The 26,959-nt window shown below is 44.4% G+C and overlaps 1 pseudogene; it reads right to left on the bottom strand.

Moving 5' to 3' along the window:
- LOC149256390 (uncharacterized) overlaps positions 1-16,891 on the bottom strand; it is an 85,789-nt pseudogene extending 68,898 nt beyond the window's left edge.
- Positions 16,892-26,959: the final 10,068 nt, after the last annotated feature.

The following is a 26,959-nucleotide window of genomic DNA, read 5'->3' as shown; positions in this document are numbered from 1 at the left end:
ATCAATGGGTTTCCTTCCAACCGGCAACTCCACTAGATCCCAAGACTCATTTTTGTGCAAAGATGCCATTTCATCAACCATGGCCTCTTTCTAGAGTTTTCCATCCTCTGAATCTACTACTTCCTTCACAGTTCTGGGATCATCGTCAGTAATAGATAAAGCAAAATTTGAATAGAAAGCAGATGGACTATACCTTTTTGGTTGCCTTCTTTCTCGAAATGATCTTCTCACACCTGGAGTTTGTGGCTCTTCATCTTTTGATTCCTCCTCTGTTGTAGACTCTGATTCTTCCTCCTTAAGCTCAAACTCTATCTTCTCAGGTTCCTTTAATGGTTGGACTTCATGTTTAATAACATCTTTTACCTCTCTAAACACCACATCTCGGCTATACACAACCTTCCTTGTTACTAGGTTCCAAAGCTTATAACCCTTTAGACCATCCTTACACCCAATAAAGATGCACTTTTCAGATTTCCTATCCAACTTGGTTCATTTCTCCTTTGGAACATGTACATATGCATCACATCCAAATACCCTCAGATGTGAAAGAGAGGGTTTCTTACCAGTCCATACCTCTTGTGGAGTCTTATCCTCCAATGCTAATGAAGGTGATCTGTTGTCCAGGTAACATGCTATCTCCTCGCCTCTACCCAGAATTCCTGTCCTAACCCGTCACCACTGAGCATGCTTCTTTCCCTTTCCATCAACATCTTGTTCATTCTTTTTGTAACTCCATTTTGCTCAGGTGTGTATGGAGTAGTCTTCTACCATGTTATACCACACTTCTTACAGAATTCTTCAAATTCCTTACTGTAAAACTCTCCACCGTTATCTGTCCTCAACATCTTTATCTTCTTCTCTGTCTGGATTTCCACCAGAGCCTTAAATTCTTTAAACCTGTCAAAGACTTAAGATTTCTTCTTAAGGAAATATATCCATGTCTTCCTTGAGAAGTCATCTATAAAGGATACATAGTACACAAACTTACCCAGTGATGGAACCTTCACAGGTCCAAACACATCACTATGCACAAGCTCTAATATCTGTTTCACCCTCTTACCACCAGAGGAGAAACTCACCTGATTTTGCTTCCCATATACACAATTTTCATAGAAATCAAAATCCAGAGAACTATTACTCATACCTTCTACCATACCTTTACCATGAAGTATTCAAAGGCCGTTCTCTCCAATATGTCCAAGCCTTTGATGCCACAGCATGGTCTTCTCTCTAGAGACCACTAGATTTTCTGCTCCATTTTTAGGAACCACAAAACTGTTGCACCCATCAACAACAGTTATACCTCGTAGCTTGTACAGAGTTCCAATCCAAACTCCCCACATCAATACCAGTGCTCCCCTAACCATCTTGTAGGTATCCTTCTCAAACACTGTTTTTACACCTGCATCATCCAACTTGCTTACAGAAATTAGATTTCTGGCTAATGCATGAATATGTAGAACACGCGGAAGTGTTCTAACCCTTCCACCTTGCAACTTCAACTTTAATTTTCCACGACCAACGATTCTAGCCTTCCTATCATCCCCTAAGAAGAAATCACCACCATCGTATTTCTTATACTCGTAGAACCACTGTTGGGCATGGAATCCCCCCCACAGCAAGTTTTGAGGCTCAAAGCTCAAATTTTTGTCAAAGCTATTGTAAAACTCTGTGACTTATGGGTGTGGAGCGCGAAGTGTACAATTGAGTCATAGGATTGTCCGCCCTAAAAATTGTATTGTAAATTAGTGCAAAGTCGGCCTACCCATGGTCCGTAGACCATGGGATTGTATAAATAGAGGGAGGCTCTAAGTTGTAAAAGTAGTCGATAGTAGAGAGAATAGTGAAGGAATGGTTCAAGATTAGAGTTAATTCTAAGTGTCTTGGGTTGTAGTACTAGGAAGAGGCTCTACAACTGAGTGCGCAGAGGCCTAGTAGAGTTCGCAGCTGAGTGCACGGATCCCTGCAGTTGAGTACACGGGGCAGAATCGAGTCTGTAAGTGGGATAGAAAGCTAATAAAGAGAAGTTTATCCTAATTCTATGTAATTGTTGTGCAGTATCTTGTTTATGTTTATATTCGTTTATGTATTGCGTGCCTTGATATGATTGATGATTATGTTGTAATAACCATAAATATCACACACACAAGTTAAGTAATCATTTAAATAGCATGGAACTTGGGTATTATATGGGTTGTGCCCTGAGTAGGGTTGTGCGGAAGCTGCACCGCAAGTCGCTAAGGCATCACAAGTGTGTGCAGCGATACGCCAGACCGCAAACCTTTAGAAGCCCATCAGATATCCCTAGGGTGCGGAAACCTGGTTCTAGCACCCTTGCATAGTACTTTGGGTGAAACCTTAGTCTGTGCTCCACGGATTGTTGCCGAAAGGGCCAGTAGTACCAGGATTTGCTTGGCTAAATCACCTCTAAACCTGGGTCAGGCCCCACTAAGTCAAAAAATGGTTCTGTTGTCAGGACCGGGATCTGCATAAAGGATGTCTGATGTCGTGCCACTGGAATCCTACGAAGAAAGAAATTGAAGAGTGGTTGGAAAAGAAGATTCATGAGTTCATGGTGTAGGAAAACAGAAATTGGTGAGTATCTAAGGAGCAGTGGTTGGATCATTACATGTACACTGACATCCATGAAATTTTATTTGCATATTTTCCATTTGAGTTGTATGAGTGGATCACAAAGTTAGCAAATAGCCAGGAAAGGTGTAGGCTCGACAAACCAATGGTGTGGACTTCGGAACTAGTGTGCAGACTAGAAGCCTCGGAAGAGAAGATAGTGCAATCTGTGGACCACTGGCTCGACCGAATAATAGGAGGATTTATCACTGAGTTCGCGGTAGACACAACCATCAGATACAGTGAGGTGGAGCGAAATTTTCTTAAGGGATCGCGAGGTAAGTGTGTTAAATATTTGAACACTTGGATTAAGATGTTATTGTTCGAAAAGCGGGTTATGTGAATAAATTAATGTTTAGGACTATGCGAAGCAGAAAGATCTATAGAAGAGTAAGTAGTAAAGAGTTAGAAAATAGTACCTTAATTTCACCCTTGCAGGAGAGCAAGGACGAGCTTGTGAAGGTTTCTACGAGAAGAGGGGTTAGTTTGATAAGGAAGCAAATTCCACATTTACCACCTCCACCCACACCTTCACTTGCTTCATCCCCCTAACCTTCATCTCCACTCACTCCACCTCCGCCACCTCCATAGTTTAGTATGGCAAGCGCGATCAAACTACTAGTATTCAGAGGAGTAGGGAATGAAGATCCAAACCAATTCTGGTTCATAGTAAGGGCAATATGGGAAGCACAGGGCATCGTGGATGATAATATCAAAAAGGCTATGCTGGTGAGCACGCTGTAGGATTGTGCATTAACGTGGTATATCAAGCATTCTAATGACCACCCGAATGCAGGAATTGTAGAGATCGAGAATGCGTTGAACAGGGAATTTAGTAGGCCAAAATCAAAGACGCAGTCAATCATCAGGTTTAAAGAGATCATGATGCTCTTGGGTGAGACCTCCTGGGATCTGGACCAAAGGCTGAAGAGTATGATCTGCGAATCCAATATGACATTGACGGATGCACATCATCGCGCATGGTTTGCGGCCTCACTTATGCCACACTTAAGGACGACGCTATCACAACAAAAACTTTCCAGCCAGGCCGAAGCGTTGGAGATGGCAATGAGATTGCATGAGGCCCCTATACAAGACCCTAGATTGGGAGTCCAATAGATCCATGCACAGCTACAAAATCTATGTTTGGAAATGCAAAGTTTGAAATAGGATAGGGCACCTCGGCTAGAGGCGTGCGAGGAAGTATGGTGCATAAAATGCAAAGGCCAAGGCCATGACAAAGATCACTATCCAGTGTTCGTGAACTACTTGGCAGGAGGAGGGCCAATGCCATTAAGACCAGAGGCATAGGCGGGGCCGAGCACGGCGTCTGCATTATGGTGCATGATCTACCAGATAGGAGGAAAACATACCATGGATAATTGTCATCTGTTGCAGAAGTATATGCAGACGTCCCAGCAGTTGTTTTGTAATTTCTGCAGGTCGATAGGCCATGACGAATGCACCTACCGAAGCTATGAACTAATGATGGATAAAACTCCTGCCTACAAGGTGTAGGTCAAAATGTGAGCCATCGACCCAAATGTAGGGACGATGCGTGCTGGGTTTCAGGGGCGCGGTCGAGGTCGAGGTGAAATGGGACCAGGAAGGGGTCACGTCAGATTATTTTCTACAATTGTGGAGGGCCATAGCATTATGCCTGTGATTGTACGAAATCGAAGAGGATATCATGTTGGTACTATAATCAGTTTGCTCATGAGGCAAAAGATTTCCATTTGTTGATAGCGAAGATGCGCAAAAAGGGGGTACTCCAGCCCCCTCCGACTAAGAATTTACAAATGTTGAGGTCTGAACCACGCGAAGAAGACCCAAATGTAAACATGATACTCAAGAGCAGTATGACAACGGGAGATGATAAAGGGAATCAACCAACAAAAAGCACATGGGTTCTCAAGGCTCCTACAAAGGACCCTAAGTTTGATTTAGAATGTGCGAAGGAAGCATTCATGGAAGCTAAGAAGAGCTTCATGGAGGCCTCCACTTCAAGTAGTAAGGATCAACAAGAACCAGGGATGGATCCTTCCATTCTCACTACCTTTTTGGAGACATGCATGAAACTACTGCGCGACAGTAAGGCAGTCAAGGAGCTACAGGAACTAATCACTAGGTGCACGAGGTCAGGAGAACCGCGCGTGGTCCGAAAACTAGGAAAGCATGCATTATGCAAAGGAAGGGAGATGAGGTTGATTGCGTAAATAGGTGAGTATGAAATGGATCAGGTAATCCTGGATATGGGTTTGGACACAAATATACTACCTAATAAAACATGGGAATGTGTTACACAGTAATTTGTCACCGTCCCTGTTACTCCTCTCCCGCACACTGGAGGACTCATTCCGGGACTTGTGAGAAGTGACATGACCTGAAACCACTTGCATTATATTCCCCTAAGTATGAGCTTCATATGCCCTGAAGACATCTCCTGCAGAATACCCATAAAAAGACCTCTTTTTGCATTGGCGCGGTTCCACAGTGTACTGCTCACGCCAATGGGGGAAATCCTCTAAAGAGGGTGCGCCATTGGCGCTCTGTCTCAGAGTCGCACTCGCGCCAACCGAGTTGGGTAAAGTTTTTAACAAACAAACTTCCGAAGGTTCTCCCTAACCCATTCATCAACTGAATCTATGTTGAGCTAGGATGGTTTTTGCTTCGAATCTCCATAGAAGGGAAGTGGTTTGCCACCTTTCATGGAAGCTTCTAAGTGATAAAGCCAATCCCATGGAAATTGTGATTGATCTTATCTCCTTCCCCTCTATCTATAAAAGCTTGTCTCTATGCCTTGAGCAAGCTAGTTCCAGCAGAGTGCTAGTGATAGTGAGAATTCCAGGAGTTCAAGAGATTGAAGTTGCAAGAGCCTTCTTTGCATCCATAAGGCCAAATCTAAGTGAGGAGATTCTTGTCACCAAAGAGAGAGAGGCTTGTTTCCCATCCCAACAAGCTTTGCAAGACTTGTGTAGCTGATCACCCAGCCAAAGGAGGATTTGACGTCAGAACTATGGTTGTATTCTTCTTTGTTATTTATCAATAATAGATGACTATCATTATGGTTCCACTCTCATTGTCCTTTGTAATGATTGATGTTGAGTTATATATTTTCTTACTGATATATAATTGCATCGATTGGATTTTATGCTTGTATTTGTGTTGTTCTTTGCATGTGCAGGTGTCCAATCACGGAGATCGTGGGGATCGTGACCAGCTGAAGCAAAGGAATGAGAGTGATGTCTCTTCTACGAATATTAGCGTTGGAATCCAAGTAGGTTCTCATCATCCACCTTTAATTTGCAATTAGGAACTTGCGTGATAGCATTGTTTGATTGTTGCTAGACCCAGTCTGGGCTAGTAGGGATCGTCTCTGTCCACAGAGGGGATTTACCTCCACAACAATTTGGCGACTCCGCTGGGGATCTACACCGTTGTTTGATTTGTAAACTTTAGACGGAGCCTGAAGTACGGCCAGATAGCCTTCGAAACGCTATTGCTTTGCATTAGCGAAGTAGATCAAAGCCACTTCAGTCAATCTCCGGTTTGGTTTTCGGACTAAACAACTTGGATTTTGTCTTGTCTCTTTGGTTTTCTCTTGTTTGGATTGCTTAGATAGCTTTCTGGGTTGGATTTCTTGCTGTCTCTTGCTTCTTGGTCTGCCTGGATACTGTTAACCAAGCCTTGGACTGCTTGTTTTTATTTTTGACCTAGCAAGCTTGATTAGCGCGCCTTTTTGCCTGACAGTCGCACCAGTTGGCGCATGTTGCTCAAAGACAACCCGCGCCAATCCCTTAAAAGCGCGAGTTGCAGCCTGACAGTCGCGCCAGGCCTGTCAACTTTTCTAGTTTGCTTGTTTGCAAGCCTTCTGAGCTTGGATTTGTATCTTGCCACGTCTTTTTCAATTACTGGAGTGTGTTTGATCCTTGTTTGACTGGTTTTCGACCTCCATCCTTCGGGTGTTTGCCTCTTTCCATCGATTTCACATTTCAGCCCTAGGGCATCTAGTGGCTTTGTGCATCGAGCCTTCCGTAGGAGTCTTGGGTTCTTTGATCATCCAGTCGACTTTGTGATTACTCTTTTGCATTTGCTCAGTGGTTGTCAAAGCTTTTTATTGTTATTCAAGTGATTTGCTTCTTTTCCGCTTGGATTTCGCTTGGCTTCGTTTGGGCTTAGATCACATAGCTCATAGAGGTCTTTGTGTTTTCTTTTTGGTTTGAAGGACTGCCTTGGTGTTTTGGGGATTTGATTGTGTTCTCATTGAGTGAAATTTGTCTCTTTTACTCGGTGTTATTATCTCTCAAAATTTGTTTAGTGCACTTTGCCATTGAAAAGAAAACGAACAGTCTCTTTTGCATTGAATTAGTTAATGGAAATTAGAGCTTTTCATTGATTAGTGACTTTAAAGAAAAGTTTCGTTTATTGCCATTAGCTGCATTAGAGTGGTTCTTGATTGTTTATGGTCATTTTGTTTGATTGAAAAGTTCTCAACTCTCTCGTAGTTAGTGTTCATCGAACGGAATGATACTTTATGGCATATAGCTTGCATTTAGGGAATTGTGAGAGATTACATACGGTAGGACCTAGAAATCAAAACCTAATCAAAGATCAACTGTAAAATGAACTGAATGAACTTAAAAACACATTGGAACATAACGCTCACTGTTTAGAGGTCTAGGCTAGAGACGTGCTCCGGCGTCGTTAAACCTAGTCACTTTTGTTTCACTTAAGGTTGGGTGATTCCTCCTTCCGTGACACAACAAGAGGTCTAGCATGGACTTGAGCTCCCACGTACCATCGAGTATATGGGGAGACCCCACTAGGTTATCATCCTTTATCCATAGGAAGCCGTGTCTGCCGCCTTACAAGCCGTAACGCACCGAACACAGCATTCGGGAAGATTGACTACCGTACGGGAAAGTCGTTGGTTTTCATATGACTGCCAAGGTGTATATGCAGTTTTACGGATTTGTTTGGTAAACATTTTTGCCTACTTCTCCAGAGTAGTCACTTTTGATCCTTTTCAGACTCCTTAAACGAAAAGGCTCATCTGAGCATTTGTCACTTCGGGCTCACTAAACATTCAAAGGAGACCAGAGTCATCTTTTTGTCCTTTTCTCGACTCTTAAAACATGAAAAGGTCAAGTTGTGTCCTTGCGTCTTAAAATTTATTTGGCCGCGATTAACATTACCTGGTTAGATCTTGTGTGCGTTAGTTTGAGTAGGGTCCTTTCTCGTTAGATTCCCTTAGGTTTTGTTTTGAAGTTTGTCATCCTGGCTGAACCATCAATCCCGTCTCCCATTCCAAGTGATCAAGGGTCTCCGTCTTCCGTTGCTCCTGAGCTACCGGTTGTGAGTGATACTCTTCCTGTTATCCCAAGTATCCAACCGATCAACTCTCGTGCTCTGGACGACGAGGATTACGAAATTCATTGGAACCCCATTTGGGAGCCTGAAGAGGACGATATTCCTTTTACCCCTCCTGGTGTTTCTTCTCCAATGTCTACCTCTCACATGGATGAGACATCTCCTAGAGTGAGTGAGACACCCGTTTTGTCTAGTATCGACACTCCTATCCCAGCCACTTCTCCGGTACCCTCATGCTATAAGTCGTTGAGGGATAATATGAGTGCCAGGATCCCCACTTCAAGTACCATGTGGGACCTCTGTATCACTCCCACCATGGGATCTTTTGTTTCACAAGTCCACAGCACACCCGTCACTTCAGTTCCAACGAATCCAACTGTTTGTGTAGCACATTCAACTCCGGTTGTTAGTGCCATTACAGCGTCTTCAGCTCTGACTACTGGTGCTGGTCTCCCTCACGGTCAAGTGAGTAGCGGCCAGCCGGCACACACACCTAAATTTGTTCATCCTGCACAAAGTGCACCACCCTCTTCTGGTCCCGTCCCACGAGGGGGGCCGTATGATCAGTATGGGCAAGCTGTTCAGGATCCGAACGCGCAAGGTCCATTTTATTATTACGATTCTACTGGTCAGTTCCTTTATCCTTCCAGACCCTTGCCTACTCAACCTGTTGTTGAGGTCTCGGTACCATTATCCATTGCTTGGGGCACCACCACTTACCATGGGGGCCAAGCAATGCCTGCACAACTTCAGGGACCGCCTAACCAAGGCCAGCCGTCTTATATGCAAAGCCCCCAAGGGCAACAATATTACGGCCAGTCTTACGCAAGACAACCTAGGGGCCCACAAGGACAACCCTATCAGGGACAACCTTCGGCTGCTGGTGGTCCATCTTTTACTTATCTGACTCAGCCTTCTGGTAATCCATGGAAACCTGGTACCCAGCAAGGTTACCCGTCTGGACAACCAGGACAACCTTACATCCAACAAGGTCAACTTGGTATCCAGCAAGGTTATCCCTCTGGACAAGCAGGGCAAACTTATATTCAACAAGGTCAACCGGCAGCCCAGCAGGGGTACCCTTCTGGGCAAGGGGGTCAGCCTTACGTACAGCAGGGCCAACCCACTGCCCAGCCTAGTCATCCTTCTGGACAAGCTGGTCAACCTCAAGGTCAATCGGTCGTCCAGCCCGCTCAACCATCTGTTCTGTAAGGACAACCCTCGGTTGCACAAGGACAACCTAATACCCAGCAAGCTGGTCCTTCTGGGCAAACAAGTCCATCCCAAACCCAACCAGGACAACCTTCCGGCCAGATGGTCCAAGCTCAACCGGTTCAAGGAAATCCTTCTGGGCCCCAGACTCAAATTGGTTATTAGATGCAAGGTGGGTTACAATCCCAACCTTCTTACCAAGCACAACCTGTTTATCAAGCTCAATATGGAGCTCAGCAACCGTATGGTTACCAGCAACCCCAGGGGCAAACTCAGTTAGCCCCTTATCAAAATTATCAACAAATGCAGGTCACCCCTTATCAGAATTATCAACAATAGTATGTTGCACCTGCAAGTCAAGTTGCTAATCCATGGGGTGCTGGGGGGCAGATCCAGGGTCACTTGTCTGCTTATGGACATAATCCTTATGGACAGAACCCTAATGGACAGAACCCCTATGGGCAAAATCCCTATGGGAAGAACCCTTATGGGCCAGGCCTGTCCGGACAAAGTCCATGGCGGCAACCACCACCTGGTTGGAACCCTGGTACTACCTCTCTCCCGTGGCCACAGATGTCCTTCAATCCTTAGTTACCTTTCTTAGCGACATTGGAACTGCCAGATGTGTCCAAGTTGACAAATGATCCCATTCTTCATAATCCATATTGGCCACCAGTTCCGACAAAGATACCTGGTGATTGCCTGAAATTCGATGGCAAAGCTGGCGAGGACCCTTAAGCCCATGTCATGACCTATCACCTTTGGTGCTCATCCAACTCATGGCTTGATGATTCCATCCGGCTCTGCCTCTTCCAAAGGACTCTCATCGGCTCGGCTGCTAAGTGGTATATTGAGTTGAATCACGGAACATTTCAAGATTTCAACTCATTGGCTATGGCATTCCTAACTCATTTCCAGTTACCCATTCGGTACGAGACGGGGACGCATCTCCTTATGTCTCTCAAATAGGACACGGCCACGCATATATCAGATCATATACATGAATGGAGACGGCGTCGTCGTTTGATCAAGTTCTGGATTCCTGATCAGCTCCTGACCGATTGGTTTACAACCTCCTTTGTCCCTGCGATCGCGCGAGACATTGCTATGGGAGCTTGTGTAACTGAAGAGCAAGCTATCGCGCGTGCTCAGTACCTCGACTTAGTTTATTCTTAGTCAGGTACTTTATATGATTATTTTCCAGACACCCCGAGACCCGGAACATCCAAAGCTCCGCCAAAGCCATCTGTTGACGGTGTTATTGGCTCTGTAAACGCATCTTCAAAGAAATCATCCGCGAACCCTGGGAAGCAAAAACCAAATGCTTCTAGCGAAAATACTTCCTAGGGTCAATCTAATTCTAGAAACACTTCCGAGGTTAATGTCGTCCTGTCCACCACGGCAGATAAATCCTCCAAAGGGAAAAAGAAAGGGAAAGCCAAGAATAAATCTGAACAGCCCAGACAGGACTCCCCTAAACCTCCACCCGAGGAAGGAGCCAAACGTAAACCTAAGTATCCTTGTCTTATCTGTGACGAGGATCACTATACTAAAGACTGCCCCAGGCGGTCCGAAGTTAGTCGATTGTTGAAAGGTGCTCCTGGGACTCCCGCTGTGCTTAAAGAACCTTTCCCTTCACAGCAAACTCAAATGGTGGCAGATCCATCACAACCCTCTTCTTCATTCGGCTCTCAAGTATTTATGGCTGGGACGATTCCCGTCCACATCACTACTCGAGCAAAAGAATATCCGTCTCATGCCGGGAAAGAGCCTGAGGTCTCCTCCAGCGCTCCTCCATCCAGTTCTGGTCCACTCCACATCGAGAGACCCAGCACTGAGACAACTATCCGACCCCCTCCAAAAGGTGTACTCCGGAAGTCTTCTTACAACCGTAATGCTCGTGCTGCCCAGCACTACATCATTGTTGAGGACTTAGCTTAGGCTCCGTCTGCTATGTCTACCCTAGAAGTGCTCCAGAGCTGCCCCTCCCAGAGGAAGTCCTTGCTATCGGCCATCAGTGGCATAAACCCAGCTGACTCGGATCTGATTTCTTTTGACCTCGAGGGCCATACGCCGAGACTGCCTCACCAAATCACTTTCCTCATACAGGTCATTATCAATACTAAAACGATTCATCGTACAGTCATTGATGAAGGTGCTTCGACTTGCATCATGTCTATTGCCTGTTGGAAAGCTATTGGTTCTCCGACGCTGAGCCAGTCTCCTACAACATTGGAAGCCTTTAATGGAAGAGAGTCCCGTCCTTATGGTTTTTTCCAATGGTTTCCCATCTATTTGGAAGGGAAGACGGTCGAAGTGGAGGTCGAAGTTGTCGATGCTAATCTTACCTACAACCTCCTCCTCGGACGTAGCTGGACATACGCCATGCAAGCCGTGGCTTCCTCTCTTTTCCGTGTCATTCGTTTCCCTCATCAGGGGAAGATTGTCACCGTGGACCAGCTCTCCTTCTTCGCCTCCTCTTCCGAAGGCAACGTGCCTTTCGTGGAGCATACCTCCAAATCATGTGAGAGTGTGGGAGCCGGACTCTTTAAAGATCCCGCCCTAATGGGTGTCTTTTCCCTCCCACCTCCTAATCTCACTCCTATTAATATGATTTCCGTGCGCTCTGATCCGTGGGTCCTTCCTCCCGCTAATCAGATAGAATCTTGGGGCGATATGATGCCGTTGAGTCCTGCCGAGCTCAACTACATTGAAATCATTGCTGCATCGGCTCCCCCTCCCGAACCTGCTCCTCCGAGAAGTGTTCTCGACTCGTATGTTCATTCCCCTTGGCTTGGAGATGATGTTACTTCGGATCCATTAAAGGAAATATTTCCTTCCGATGAAGCCATTATAGAGACCATGTCTCTTGAGGAACCTCCTTGGTCTGATTACCACCACCATTCCTCGTTCCTCCCTGCCCGTTAGGAAATGATCGCCTGTCTTGAACAGTTTACTTCTTGCATCCCATTTCAGCCCCTTCAAACACCTATTCAAGTTTATCAAGTGTCTTCTGAAGGCAATATGGGAAATATTACGCAGACCCAACCCATCGACATCTCTGTGAAACCAGGGATTGTCGAGCATATTCACATTGGAGTCACTTGTACTCTAGAGGAAGTTCAGCTCTACACCAATCTTTTTCGCGAATTTCGTGATGTCTTCGCTTGGTCCTACGAAGAGATGCCCGGCATTGACCCTAGCATAGTGGTGCATGAGATACCTACGTATTCGGGTGCTAAGCCTGTTCGTCAACGCCTACGCCTCGTGCACCCCCGAAAGGCTGCAGCCATTAAAGCAGAAGTTGAAAAGCTTCTCAAGGCTGGTTTCATTTACCCCATTCCACTTATGGATTGGGTTTCTAATATAGTCCTTGTGAACAAAAAGCAGGGTACCATTCGAGTCTGTGTTGATTACCGTGACATTAACCGCGCCTGTCCTAAGGATAACTTCCCCACACCCTTCATCGATCAGCTCATTGATGAGTGTGCAGGAAGCGAAATCTATTCGTTTATGGACGGTTTTTCTGGGTATAACCAAATCAATATTGTGCCCACTGATCAGCATAAGACGGCCTTTATCTGTCCTTGGGGCACTTTTGCTTACAAGAAGCTCCCTTTTGGTTTGAAGAATGATGATGCTACCTTCCAACGTGCAATGTCTTATGCTTTTCATGACATCCGTCACATTGTACAACCGTATCTGGATGATCTTCCAGCTCATTCAGTCAAACGTCAAGACCATCCTTCCCATCTTCATGAAATCTTTCTCCGCTGTTGACACTACCGTATTAGGCTAAATCCTCATAAATGTGTCTTCTACGTTGAATCAGGCCGACTACTCGGGTTTATCGTCTCTCGAGAGGGCATTCGTCTCGATCCCCTCAAAGTCGAGGCTATTCTGAATCTTCCTCCCCCTGCTTCTTTGCATCAGTTGCAGAGCTTGCAGGGCAAAGCAAATTTTCTAAGACGATTCGTTCCGAACTATGCTGAGGTGGCTAAAGGTTTTACACGATTATTGAAGCAAGATACACCCTTTCATTGGGATGCTATTGCTCAAGAGTCTTTCGAGCATCTCAAGGGTCTCCTTGTTTCTGCTCCATTATTGCGACCTCCGAATTACCACCGTGATTATACTCTGTATCTGGCCGCTGCCGATACCACTATCGGCATGGTTCTTATGCAAGACGACAATGATGACAATGAGCATGTCATATATTACCTCAGCCGCAACCTCTTGGATATGGAAACTCGATATGCTTACGTTGAGAAGTTGGCATTGGCCGCTGTTTGTGCCGTCCAACGCTTCCGGCATTATATCTTGTTGCGCACCACGACCGTGATTTCTGATTGCAACCCGATGACGTACATTTTGTCACGTTAGTTGTTGGGGGGAAAATACTCAAAGTGGATTGTCATCCTCCAAGAGTTTGACTTGGAATTCACTGCTGCCAAGTCTAAGAAGTCCTTGGTCTTTGCTGAGTTACTCTGCTCTTTGCCATCTCCTTTTGTACCCTCTCTTTCAGAGGATCATATCCCGGACGAAACTCTTTTTCTGATCAGCACCCTCGACCCCTAGTACGGGGATATTATTGTATACTTGCATACGTCCTCTTTCCGCCCCGCTATATCCAAAGATGCTCAACGGCAGATCCGTCATCAATCTCAACCCTACCGTATCATCGGGGACAACCTGTACCATCTCGGCGTTGACTCCGTCCTCCACCAATGTCTAACCCTCGAGGAAGCTGAGAGAGTCCTGAATGATTGCCACTCTGGCACCTGTGGTGGTCACATGTCTGGATATGCCACAACTCAAAAAATACTTCGCGCTGGTTATTTCTGGCCCTCTATTTTTAAGGATTGCATTCTCACCGTCCGTTCGTGTCATGCGTGCCAGATATACCAGCGGAAGATGCGTGTGCCACCAGCTCCGCTGCACCCTGTAGTCACCGTTGGCCCTTTTGCAAAATGGGGCATTGATTATACGACCTGTAAGCCTCGCTCGGCCGGGGGGCATGCGTTTATTATCATTGCCATCGATTACTTTACAAAATGGGCTGAGGCAATGCCCACATTAACTGAAGACGGTCACACAACGGCGCAGTTTTTGTTCAACCATGTTATTACACGGTTCGGAGTTCCGTAGGCCATCATCACGGATCACGGAAAGCATTTCCGTAATCACATGATGACCGAACTGACAACCCAACTAGGCTTACGGCATGATAGTTCGACCCCGTACTATCCTCAGTCCAACGGCCAAGTTGAAGCCGTTAACAAGATTTTGGTTACGATGCTTCAACGTACTGTTGACATGCATAAGTCTAATTGGCATCTGATGTTGTTTCCTGCCTTGTGGGCCTACCGAACCTCTGTGAAGGATGCCACCGGTTTCACTCCATTTCAACTAGTTTACAGACTGGAGGCTACCCTTCCTATAGAATGTGAAATCCCTTCGTCAAAAATAGCCGTCGAGTTGCTTCCCAACACTACTCCAGTAGAGGAACGACTTCTTTACCTAGAACAGCTAGACGAGACCTGTCACCTAGCCTCTCTAGCTATCGAAGCTCAAAAGAAGAGAGTTAAAACTCACTTCGACCATACCATCCATCCTCGTTCCTTTGTTGAGGGAGATCTAGTCCTGCTATACGACCAAGCGAATGACAAGCTGGGGGCAGGCAAACTCGAGCCCATGTGGCTAGGCCCTTATATTGTAAAGAAAGTGTTGCAGAAGGGGGCATATGAGCTAGTTGACTACGAAGGTAATCCTCTTGATAAGCCCCGCAATGGGCTGTACTTGAAAAAGTACTATGCATGATTTCATGCACTTCGATTTATACATGCGTGTGTGTGTTTTCATGTTTTTGGCTTGGTGTGAAGGCGTGATTGCCCCTTATTGTGTTTTTGCTTCTTATGCAGATGTCAGGCGCACCTTATGTTGGTTTCACTGATGGTGCCTGCCGCAGCACTCGCAATTTGTCCTCTGCGACGTGGGTGATCTACGATCCTCACGGTGAGTTGATAGATCTTCAAGGTGTGTGTTTAGGTTGTACTACAAACAATGTTGCTGAATATAGTGTTGTTATTGAATTATTAGCCAAGACGATTAATCTCAACATTCGTACATTGGTTGTTAACCTAGACTCTCAACTTGTTGTCCATCAGCTCAATGGGTGATATTCCGTCAGAGACCGTCACATTTTAAGGTTGTACTTACGTGTTAAATTGTTAGAAAGGAATTTTGACTTTATCACATATCAGCATATTCCACGACGATTAAACACATTATCTGATGCATTGGCTAATCATGTATTAGATAGACATTTGCGTAATTTATGATCAAAACATCATACAAGCAAGCACATAAAAGCACAATAATAAACCATAGGCATATGTATATATATATATGTGTGTCATAATGTTTGCACCACGTGCATCATATAGTTCAAAAAATAATACATGTTCATCCTGATACATCTGGAGACGACATGTCTCTCAAAAATATGCATAAAAGAAGCCTGGAAGTCTAATCGCGGTGGTGCTCATGATAGCACGTCACCGCGCACACCAATCATCTCAACAGACGATGGATACGACTCGGCACCCCCACTGTGTGCCTCTGGTATGCAAAGGGAACATCCACCAGTCTAGCGTAACCCGGAATCCCTCGAGTGAGTCCCTCGAGATTCTAAACCAACTCTTCCCCCACGGCACCCTCTACTTGAGGGTCAGCTGCGGGCTAGACCCTCCGCGCTACAAGAGACAAGCCAGCTTGTCGCTCTGGGCCAACATCTGCATATATATAAAACTGTCATCAGAACGTGCATGTATTGACAAAAACAAAAAAAAATACATAAAACATCAAAAAACAAAGAGATCATACCCAGCTCCTCGTCCCACTCCTCTCCCTCTGGCAGTGGGAGATCTGGATCCCCGGTGAAATTAGTCCCCGCGTATGGCCAATCCTCCACCATAATTAGCTGACGGCGGAGCCATATAAAGAACTCGGGCCGCCAGGACATCTGTTGGGCCCCTCCTCCTCTGGGCATCAGTGCTACCCAGCGAGCCATCCTAGGCTCTCGTGGCAATGGATCGGCCACTATAGCTCCCTGAATCTAAAAAATGGGTAATCGTTCCAAGAAGAACGAAACCACAATTGAGCCATACCCGAACTGTTTCACTCCTCCTCGCTTACACTTTGTAAGCTGCCTTTTGATATTGGTGGTCACCACTGTAGCCCAGTCAAAAATGGTGGGGCTGAGGCATTCTGTCGCTAGTAGCAGATGATTCTTGCTTGCCTCATGGGGCGCCTATACCCCGGCTGCACGAGTGATGGTGAATAGTATCACCTTGAGAACCAAGTCCCGAACAGTGGCGATATCCACCTTGGCACTGTTTTTCCCAAATTGTGCCCCTGGACACACTCGGGCCATCACTTCACCCATCTTCTCCTCGAAAGGTCTACTTCCGGTCAAAATGGGACTCGCCCCTCTCCATGATAACCCAGTGATGAAATACACATCGGACACGTCCATCTCTAATGTTTGATCCCGTAAGCGGAATACTTGGTCATCAACATCCCAAGCATCAACTATGAACTGCAATAGCTCGGGTTGAGCTCGCAGGTAAGATGTGAGGAAGAATTTTTTGAGACCACAGTCTCTTAAGGCGTTCATGCATCCCTCGTCCTCTATAGCCAAGGCATCTACGGCATCATGTTCCCTTTCTTTCCATTCCACCACCATTTTTCTTGTTTTCCTGCACCCACAAGGATGAATAAATCATTATTAGAACACTGGTAAGCTTACAATCCAGACAAATTTCAAATGCGATGGGAAATTTCAACGTAAAAATTAGGTTGCGCGGTTGGCGCGACTGTTTCTAAAACAGTCGCGCCAATAGCGCGACCCCTTTAGGAAAATCACCCCATTAGCACGGGTCCATGCTGGATACCCGCGCCAATGGGTGCGGCCCTAAATTTTGAAATCCTCCTTGCAGAGGCTCAATCAGGAAGCCAAAATGCGAAAAAAATGTATAGAAATGGAGCTAAGGAAAGCGCCTCTTACCTGGAACCGACGAAATCCCGAATGGTTGCACGGATTGGCCGTAATCACCGTCTGAAGTTCGCTCCCCAAACAGACCACTGCTACTATTCAAAGAGGTAAAAAGTAAAAGTAATTCTATTTTTTACCATTTTCACCATATTTATAAACTTTTTGACTTATGTTTAGGTTTAAAATGTTATTTTTTGAATATTTTACTATATTTTTGGCCGAAAATGGATTTTACGCTTACTTCTTGTGCAGCGACAGGTCTTTTACGCGACTTCGATGGTGAAACGAGTTGTATTTTATACTTTTTTGGACTCGGTAAATACATGAAAAAGTCACTGTGGAGTCATCTTTCAGCTCTTTTCTGACTCGCTAAACATGAAAAGATCGTCGATTTATCCCTCTTGACTCGTTAAATGTAAATAAGAGGTGGTCGTCTTTAAACTCTTTTCTGACCGTGTAAAAAATGAAAAGATCGTCGGACCCTTGTCATTTCAGGTTCGTTAATGGTTACGAAACGACGTGATATCGATCGCTTTTTTACTTTTTCAAGTCGATGTCACTACATATGAAAAGTAATCCTCGGTCGTAATGATCGGGCGGTTCTTTCGAGCATTGTTTTATACTTTTTTGGGCTCGCAAGACACAACTTTACGAAAAAGGACACCCCTGGAGTTTTCTTTTCTGCTGTCTTTTCAAACTCTCTAAACATGAAAAGACGCCGAGTTCTTCCTTTGTCAGGCTCGTTAAAACCTGATGACATTGGATCCCGTCGGAATGACGCCTCACAAGCATATGCTATCCCCATCAAGCTTGTTAAAAATAACTGGGGTACTTGCCAGAAATGGTGGGGAAAATGGACCCATAATTATTGTCATGTCGGCAGTATGTCGCTTTTGAACATGGCACTTGTCTGCATTCGTGTCTGGGTGGGAACCTCTCATCTTGTTTTACACTAGCCTTCGTGGGTTTGGGTTATCCTGTTTGACCTCTCATCTGCTCATTGCCTTGTCACCATGACCCTTGATCATTTAATGTCAAATACTGCCAAGTCCACTGTCGTGCCGCTGATATGTTCAAGAGAAGTTGACCTCTGCAGAATTACAACCTCCCTCTGATACCTCACATAATTCTGATTCACCACAACATTCTTCCTCTGTCTCGTGTCAATGATGTGGGAAACACTATGGCCCACCTTTGATCAAGGTCACTTCCTGTCGACTTCAGCTCATTATCCAGGAAGCTGATCTAGAGACTCCCTTCCGGTGCCTTGGAGCCTGCATGCCTCAATGGCAGGTTCTTCATGTTCGACGAGAGGTTTTCATCATTGGCCTCCGATCGAATGATTCTACGGGTGTTCGACACCAGCTCACTCATTCGCACGCCATAGATTGTACCTATAGTACCTTGAGGGCCATTGTCATTATTGGTGGTACCTCTCGCGTCTGTTAATAGTTTTCACTATTGGCTGGTAATCAGACGATGTTCATGCATGTTCGACTCCAACTCATGTATTCACATGCCTGAACTTGTACTCTGTTCAGGTCGAGATGGAGCACAAGACCCTGGATTTTGTCTGTTGGAATCCAGGTTGTGATTTGTGGCTTATTATGATCATTTCATGACTCATTCACTGGATGGCTGCAACCATGCCTGAGTCTATTTATCGATCCTCGCTGGATGGCTGCGCCCATACCTTGGATCTAGATTCTTGTGTGCTCTGTTATGGATGGCTACACCCATACCACATATATCATGTACTTGAGATATCAGTTGTACTTCTTTACGTAGGTTCTTCGGCGGCAGTGTTTTGAGTTACGCATGTTCTTGTAAAGCATTTCACTCCTCTCTCTCTCTCGGGCCTCATGCTTTAGGGGGCATCTGTTACACAGTAATTTTTCACCGTCCCTGTTACCCCTCTCCCACACACTGGAGGACTCATTCCGGGACCTGTGAGAAGTGACATGACCTGAAACCACTTGCATTATATTCCCCTAAGTATGAGCTTCATATGCCCTGAAGACATTTCCTGCAGAATACCCATAAAAAGACCTCTTTTTGCATTGGCGCGGTTCCACAGTGTACTGCTCACGCTAATGGGGGAAATCCTCTAAAGAGGGCGTGCCATTAGTGCTCTGTCTCAGAGTCGTACTCGCGCCAACTGAGTTGGGTAAAGTTTTTAACAAACAAACTTTTGAAGGTTCTCCCTAACCCATTCATCAACTGAATCTATGTTGAGCTAGGATGGTTTTGGCTTCGAATCTCCATAGAAGGGCAGTGGTTTGCCACCTTTCATGGAAGCTTCTAAGTGATAAAGCCAATCCCATGGAAATTGTGATTGATCTTATCTCCTTCCCCTCTATCTATAAAAGCTTGTCTCTATACCTTGAGCAAGTTAGTTCTAGCAGAGTGCTAGTGATAGTGAGAATTCCAGGAGTTCAAGAGATTGAAGTTGCAAGAGCCTTCTTTGCATCCATAAGGCCAAATCTAAGTGAGGAGATTCTTGTCACCAAAGAGAGAGAGGCTTGTTTCCCATCCCAACAAGCTTTGCAAGACTTGTGTAGCTGATCACCCAGCCAAAGGAGGATTTGACGTCAGAACTATGGTTGTATTCTTCTTTGTTATTTATCAATAATAGATGACTATCATTATGGTTCCACTCTCATTGTCCTTTGTAATGATTGATGTTGAGTTATATCTTTTCTGACTGATATATAATTGCATCTATTGGATTTTATGCTTGTATTTGTGTTGTTCTTTGCATGTGCAGGTGTCCAATCACGGAGATCGTGGGGATCGTGACCAGCCGAAGCAAAGGAACGAGAGCGACGTCTCTTCTACGAATATTAGCGTTGGAATCCAAGTAGGTTCTCATCATCCACCTTTAATTTTCAATTAGGAACTTGCGTGATAGCATTGTTTGATTGTTGCTAGACCCGGTCTGGGCTAGTAGGGATCGTCTCTATCTGTAGAGGGGATTTACCTCCACAACAAAATGCATGGGCAGGCCCGCGTTACAATGGTCCCCTATTCAGTTACGAATGGCGAACCAGCAGAAGATTTTGCCCATGGGAAGATTGTAAAGAGTGACAGTCGATATTGAAGGTGCGAGTGCACAGGAAGATTTTGAAGTGATAGAGACTGTCAATGACAACAATCCCTATCTCGCACTACTAGGAATAGACTAGGTTACTAATATAAACAGGGTCATAAATTTGAAGAAGCACAAAATGACCTTTGAGAAAAAGCCACTATGCGTTGTAGTACCACTGGACCCAGCTAAGGGAACGCGATACACTGAACCAGTGTGCGACGATGATAGTGATGACAATCTCGACTGTATCTATAAGATAAATACACAAGGAGAGGATTGGGTGAAATTTCGTGGGAGCATGAAAGCTCCTGCACTTTGGATTCAGACGAAGAGATAGAGCAATGGCAGAATCGGCTGCATGAAGTAACAACGCTGAACTACAACATCATGATTAGGTCATTTTGTTGCGTAAAAACAAAGGCAAGGGAGTTGCCGACATATGATGGATTGTTAGTAGTCGATGAATTTCTGAGCAAATTTGAAAGTGCAGTACCAGAACAACAGCAGTTCGATGCGCTGAAGTGGGCACTGCACGCAACACCCGCTCAATGGTGGGGTACGGATCAGGGAAATTTTGAAGACTGGCGTGGATGCAGAAGGATGATGTGCCTATGTTTTGGAAAACCCCCACTTCAAACAAAAGCCAATCAGCTGGAGTGGAACAACATGCGCACCCACCTTTCTTGATGGGTACAGGCATATTCTGTACAGTCCGTACAATCGCACAGCCTAGAGAATCAGAACAAACCACAGCAGTAGGAAGGGCGGTGCGCGTTACCAATTCTACATGACGAAGTATTCGATAGGGTGCACGGAGTACTGGACAAGGTTTACCAAACAAAACAAACTGATTGGGAACTACACATGCCAGTGGTTCGATAGGCTTATAGGACCATGTGCAAAAACAAGAGTGCAAAGATGATTCCAAAGGTGCGAAATAGAGTAGAACCCAAGATTTCTGAAGGGAATCCAAAAAGGAATCCACACGTAATAGCTCCCGTAGTTATGGCAGTGCGCGAAGACCCAGCTGAAGGAATCACACAACTACGCGAGGATGACCATATAAGGATTCGAGAAGCCATTCAACGAGGGAACCTTAGACATCTTGAACTCGAAGAAGATCGAGTATGATTAAGGAAGAAAAGCATGTTGATGGACGCTGAGATCAAAAGACTGGAAAATAGGGTCGTACAAGCATATCTTGTTGATGAACCGAGGATGAAAAGGCAAGATACGGATGGTCATACAATTGCAATGGAAGATTGTCACTGAGAACTTATGATTCTATTACCATGGCTGAGACTGCACCTTATCGAACGTAGTAACCAGGGGGGAACACCGCATAAGGGAGAACGCACGGCTTTGACAGTCACAAGGGCAAGTGAGGAGTGTCCATGGGCTATGCTAGAAGGTGAGCTGTAGTCTCGCACAGGTGGGGCGACCACCTGACTAGCCATAGGGAGCATAGTCTCAGCACTCTAGACAGTTGAAAGAGAGTGCGGGATTCTAAAAGAGTCTGTTTTGGAACTACGCGGTGAGGGAGGTGTACACAGAATTAGCATGGTACAAGGTTCACACCCACACAGGGGGGTTGCACTGCCATAGGGGTAGGCTAGGAAGTAACCATTGACGTCACTATTCATGACAAGATGTCCAGTTTAAGGCAAAAGGAAGCAAGCGGCGGGCAATTAAGTCACGAATTAAGAGCTAGATTTGGGATGATCTGCCACCAAGGATGCATTAATGACTCAGAAATGGGGGGAATGGTCAAATTCAAATTCAAAATACGCTATACAACCCCAAAGACTAGCCACGAGACAACACTTGGTGATTTGAGATTTGAGCCATTATGAAGAGTACAGAGTGTTGAGCGCCAACCGGTATTTGAGCCCCCAAGTTCGTGAGCAACCACAGACAGTTCATACAAGATGAAAACTACCAGGAGAGGTGTGGGTTTTGTAGATATTACCATCGAGGAAGCCACACAGAGCCCTACAGTGCAGGAGGGGGATGCGCTGGAAATTCCGAAATCACCACATGTTGGGTTGTGTTATATTCTTTCCATGACTAGCCCATGTAGTTAACCGTGGGTTAGAGCGGGGGGGGTCGCAGGGGGTTTGAGGTGTACTCGTAACCCCACTTTATGGGGTCCGGGGCAGCACCCCAGAAAATTTGGGTTTTGGACCCTATGTTATGTTGGGCAGACCCACCTATGGTTTTGTGCATGATTTTCGCACATGTTTTTTGGATGCGATGGTTTATGTTCCATGCTATTGGACGCAATGGTTTTCGGTCCATGTTATTGGATGCTTCGGCATGCATAAATATGTATTATAACATTGAAAGGAACATAATGAAAAATCAAGCTGGTAGTCCTAGTTTGGGATCCAGGGGAAAATCTCTGTGTATATGTGTTTTATGTGTTATGCTCTCACATTGCTTATTTTATGTGTTTTAGAATTTGTATGCAGGTAATTTCTGTACGGGGTTAAAACCTACATTTGGTATTAGAGTTGTTTTGGCTTCACGGAGATGCCTTGGTTGCTGAGGGGTTTCACTTGGGCTTGTGGTAGACCCTGTTCAGTGGGAGATCTACGAGATTGATTCTAGTGGTGAAAGAAGATGGCGAGTAGTGGAAAGATAGAGATCGAGAAATTTAATGGTCAGAGTTTTGAGTTGTGGAAACTCAAGATGGAGGATCTGTTGGTGGATAAAGATCAGTGGATCACTGTAGATCCGGGTACTAAACCAATGGGAGTGTCCGATGAAGAATGGAAGAAGTTGTATCGGAAGGCAAAGAGCACAATACGATTGTGTGTCTCAGATTCAGTATTGCTGATTGTATAAGGGGAAGCTACAACGAAGGCTTTGTGGGACAAGTTAGGGACTTTGTACCAATCTAAGTCTCTGGTGAATAAACTTTTCTTGCGAAAAAAGTTGTATGACCTGAGGATGAAAGATGGAGACTTGGTGAGAGAGCGTCTGAACACATTTAATACCGTGGTAAGTCAGTTAGCATCTGTTGATATTAAAATTTCAGATGAAGATAAGTGCATCAGTTTGTTGTGTTCTCTACCAGATTCATGGGATAGTCTGGTTATTGCAATAGGTATAAATGCAACTGCCTTGCAGTTTGATGAAATAGTCTTAGCCTTGCTGATGGAGGAGATGAGATGGAAAAATATGGAGAGCCAGAATGGTGATGCCTTGTTTATACAAGGACGGTCCCAGAGAAAAAACAAAAATAAGTCATCGAGTGGGAGATCTAAATTGAGAGGGAGATCTAAATCTCCAGGAAACCTTGTAAAGGTGGTGTGCTAGAAATGCGGAAAGGAAGGGCACTTCAAAAGGGACTGTAAATATAAAGCTCCTGGTAAAGGAAAGGGATCTGATGATGCTCCTTCTGCAGAGGCAAAAACCACCTCAGATGAAGGTGGGGATGTGTACTTGGCTTCTTCAAGTACACATGTAGATAATCAAGCATGGTTTATTGACTCAGGTGCATCCTTTCACTTCACTCCCCATAGAGAGTGGTTCTGCGAGTATGAGAAATATGATGGTGGTGATGTCTTCTAAGGGGATGATAGGAAGACTAGAATCATTGGTCACAGAAAAGTAAAGTTGAAGTTGCAAGGTGGAAGGGTTAGAACACTTCCGGGTGTTCTGCATATTCCTACATTAGCCAGAAATATAATTTCTGTAAGCAAGTTGGATGATGTAGGTGTAAAAAAAGTGTTCGAGAAGGATACCTACAAAATGGTTCGGGGAGCATTGTTATTGATGTGGGGAGTTTGAATTGGAACTCTATACAAGCTGCAAGGTAGCATTGTTATTGATGGGTGCAACAGTTCTGTGGTTCCTGAAAGTGGAGCAGAAAATCTAGTGGTCTCTGGAGAGAAGACCATGTTGTGGTATCAAAGGCTTGGACATATTGGAGAGAAGGGCCTTTGAATACTTCATGGTAAAGGTATGGTAGAAGGTGTTGGCATTATGACACAGGTTTGGCACTATGGCACAAGTGTTGTCCTTGATGGAAACTCACTCAGATGGCAGATCACAGTTCAAGCTCTCAAAATGGAAGAAAAATACATATACACAGGTTCCTCTTAACTAGGTCGCGTATACACGCGGTATTGATGGTCAAAAGTCGCGTATGCGTATACATGCACTTTCATGCACAGAAAAGCGCGTACATGTGGGAAAGATTATTTTTGGGTCCATGGTATTTGGACCTATGGTTTTGGACCTTGGTATTGCATCCAAAGTATTGAACCCAGGTATTGGGTCCCTAGTATTGGTTCTCTATGGTTTTGGACCATGGTTTGAGTAAGGCCTAAGACTATAAAAAGGAGGAGATCATTTGGCAAAGGTATTGACTCAAGTATTGAATATCTTATGAAGAGCAAGATCTGGAATACTGGTGATTGGTTTATGGTGCATAGCTGAGTCTGAATCAAGGAGGAACCTGAGTGCAAGAAGATGGATAAGTTCTATTGATGGGTCAAATATCAAGTCTTGAATAGTAGTATCTTTGTGTGTTTTTGATCTGTTTGGCGCATGACTTGATCTATATATCTGATAATCTGGGTATAACTGATGTCTGAATATTTGAAAGAGTGAATTATCTTTTATAGATCTGTACGCAGATTCGACACATCAGAGGTGCGTATACATGCTGGTTCAGTAAGTCAAAACAACGTATATGCTAGTTGGCCTTAATTCAGAAGCATATGCATGCAGGTTGTACACATGGAAGTAGCATACATCTCTTGAAATATGTTTTAGCTACTTCTGTTTATTGCTGCAGTGTTCTAGGTTTAGAATTGGTGTCTCGTTACTGTTACTATTTTCTGGGTACAACATTTAGAAAAGTGATTATTTGATTCAGTTTGGTTGGTGCAAAGGAGATTGGTTGATGCTAATATATTTGATGTTTTATTGATGTTATTCATGGATCCAGTCTGAAAATTTATGAAACGTGGTCCTTGGAAGAAAAGAGAAGGTTGTAGCCTTTTGTAGGTCAGCACCTACGTACTAGTACCTCAGCTAGTACAAGAGCTAAGGGGGTTGTAGCTCCCTTCCAGGAGAAGCTGGAGAACGAGAGAAGGTTGTAGCCTTCTGCAAGTAGTAGCTTGCATACTGGTATAAGACTGCACCAGTACAGAAACATTGTAAATAGAAGTTTCTAATTAAAGGAAGATAGAAACGAATTGCAGCAGGTGGTTTTCACCCACATTGGGTTTCCACCTTATATCTTGTGTTCTTATGTGTGATTGCCTATTCTATTTCATTGTTCCCGGTTACTGTTTATATGGTTTGATGCACAGATTAATGATCAACATCTGAAGAATAATTAAAATTACAAGTCTGCTGATATACACTGGTTTCCTTAATTGAAGTTGCGTATATACGTAGTATTTACTAACTGAAGTAGCGTATACAAATCTGATTGTGAAATGAAAAATAATTGATCTAATAATACCGGTTCACCCCCCCCGCTCTTGGTATTATTTCCAACATAAGGTATGAGTAATAGCTCTCTGGATTTTGATTTATATGAAAATTGTGTATATTGGAAGTAGAATCAGGTGAGTTTCCCCTCTGGTAGTAAGAGGGAGAAACAAATATTAATACTTGTGCACAGTAATGTGTTTGCACCTGTGAAGGTTCCATCACTGGGTAAGTCTATGTACTATGTATCATTTATAGATGACTTCTCAAGGAATACATGGATATATTTCCTTAAGAAGAAATCTAAAGCCTTTGACAGGTTTAAAGAATTTAAGGCTCTCATGGAAAATCAGACAGAGAAGAAGATAAAGGTGCTGAGGATAGATAATGGTGGAGAGTTTTGTAGCAAGGAATTTGAAGAATTCTGTAAGAAGTGTGGTATATCATGACAGAAGACTACTCCATATACACCTCAGCAAAATGGAGTTGCAGAAAGAATGAATAAGACGTTCATGGAAAGGGAAATAAGCATGCTTAGTGGTGCTGGGTTAGGACAGGAATTCTGGGCAGAGGCGGTGGATACTGCATGTTACCAGGTCAATAGGTCACATTCATTGGCGTTGGAGGATAAGACTCCACAACAGGTATGGATTGGTAAGAAACCCTCTCTTTCACATTTGAGGGTATTTGGATGTGATGCATATGTACATGTTCCAAAGGAGAAACGAACCAAGTTGGATAGTAAATCTGAAAAGTGCATCTTTATTGGGTATAAGGATGGTTTAAAGGGTTATAAGCTTTGGAACCCAGTCACACGGAAGGTTGTGTATAGCTGAGATGTGGTGTTCAGAGAGATAAAAGATGTTATTAAACATGAAGTCCAACCAAAGGAACTTGAGAAGACAGAGTTTGAGCTTAAGGAGGAAGAATCAAACTCTACAACAGAGGAGGAATCAGAAGATGAAGAGCCACAAACTACGACTGTGAGAAGATCAGTTCGAGAAAGAAGGCAGCCAGAAAGGTATAGTCCATTTTCTTTCTGTTCAAATTTTTCTTTTTCTGTTACTGATGATGATCCCAGAACTGTGAAGGAAGTAGTGGATTCAGAGGATGGAAATCTCTGGAAAGAGGACATGGTTGATGAAATG

The sequence above is a fragment of the Pinus tabuliformis genome, chromosome 7 (genome assembly GCF_031772625.1).
Source record: "Pinus tabuliformis cultivar Carrire ecotype Pingquan chromosome 7, CPIR1, whole genome shotgun sequence".
NCBI classification, from domain to species: Eukaryota; Viridiplantae; Streptophyta; class Pinopsida; order Pinales; family Pinaceae; genus Pinus; species Pinus tabuliformis.
This window is presented reverse-complemented; position numbering and strand designations above follow the sequence as displayed.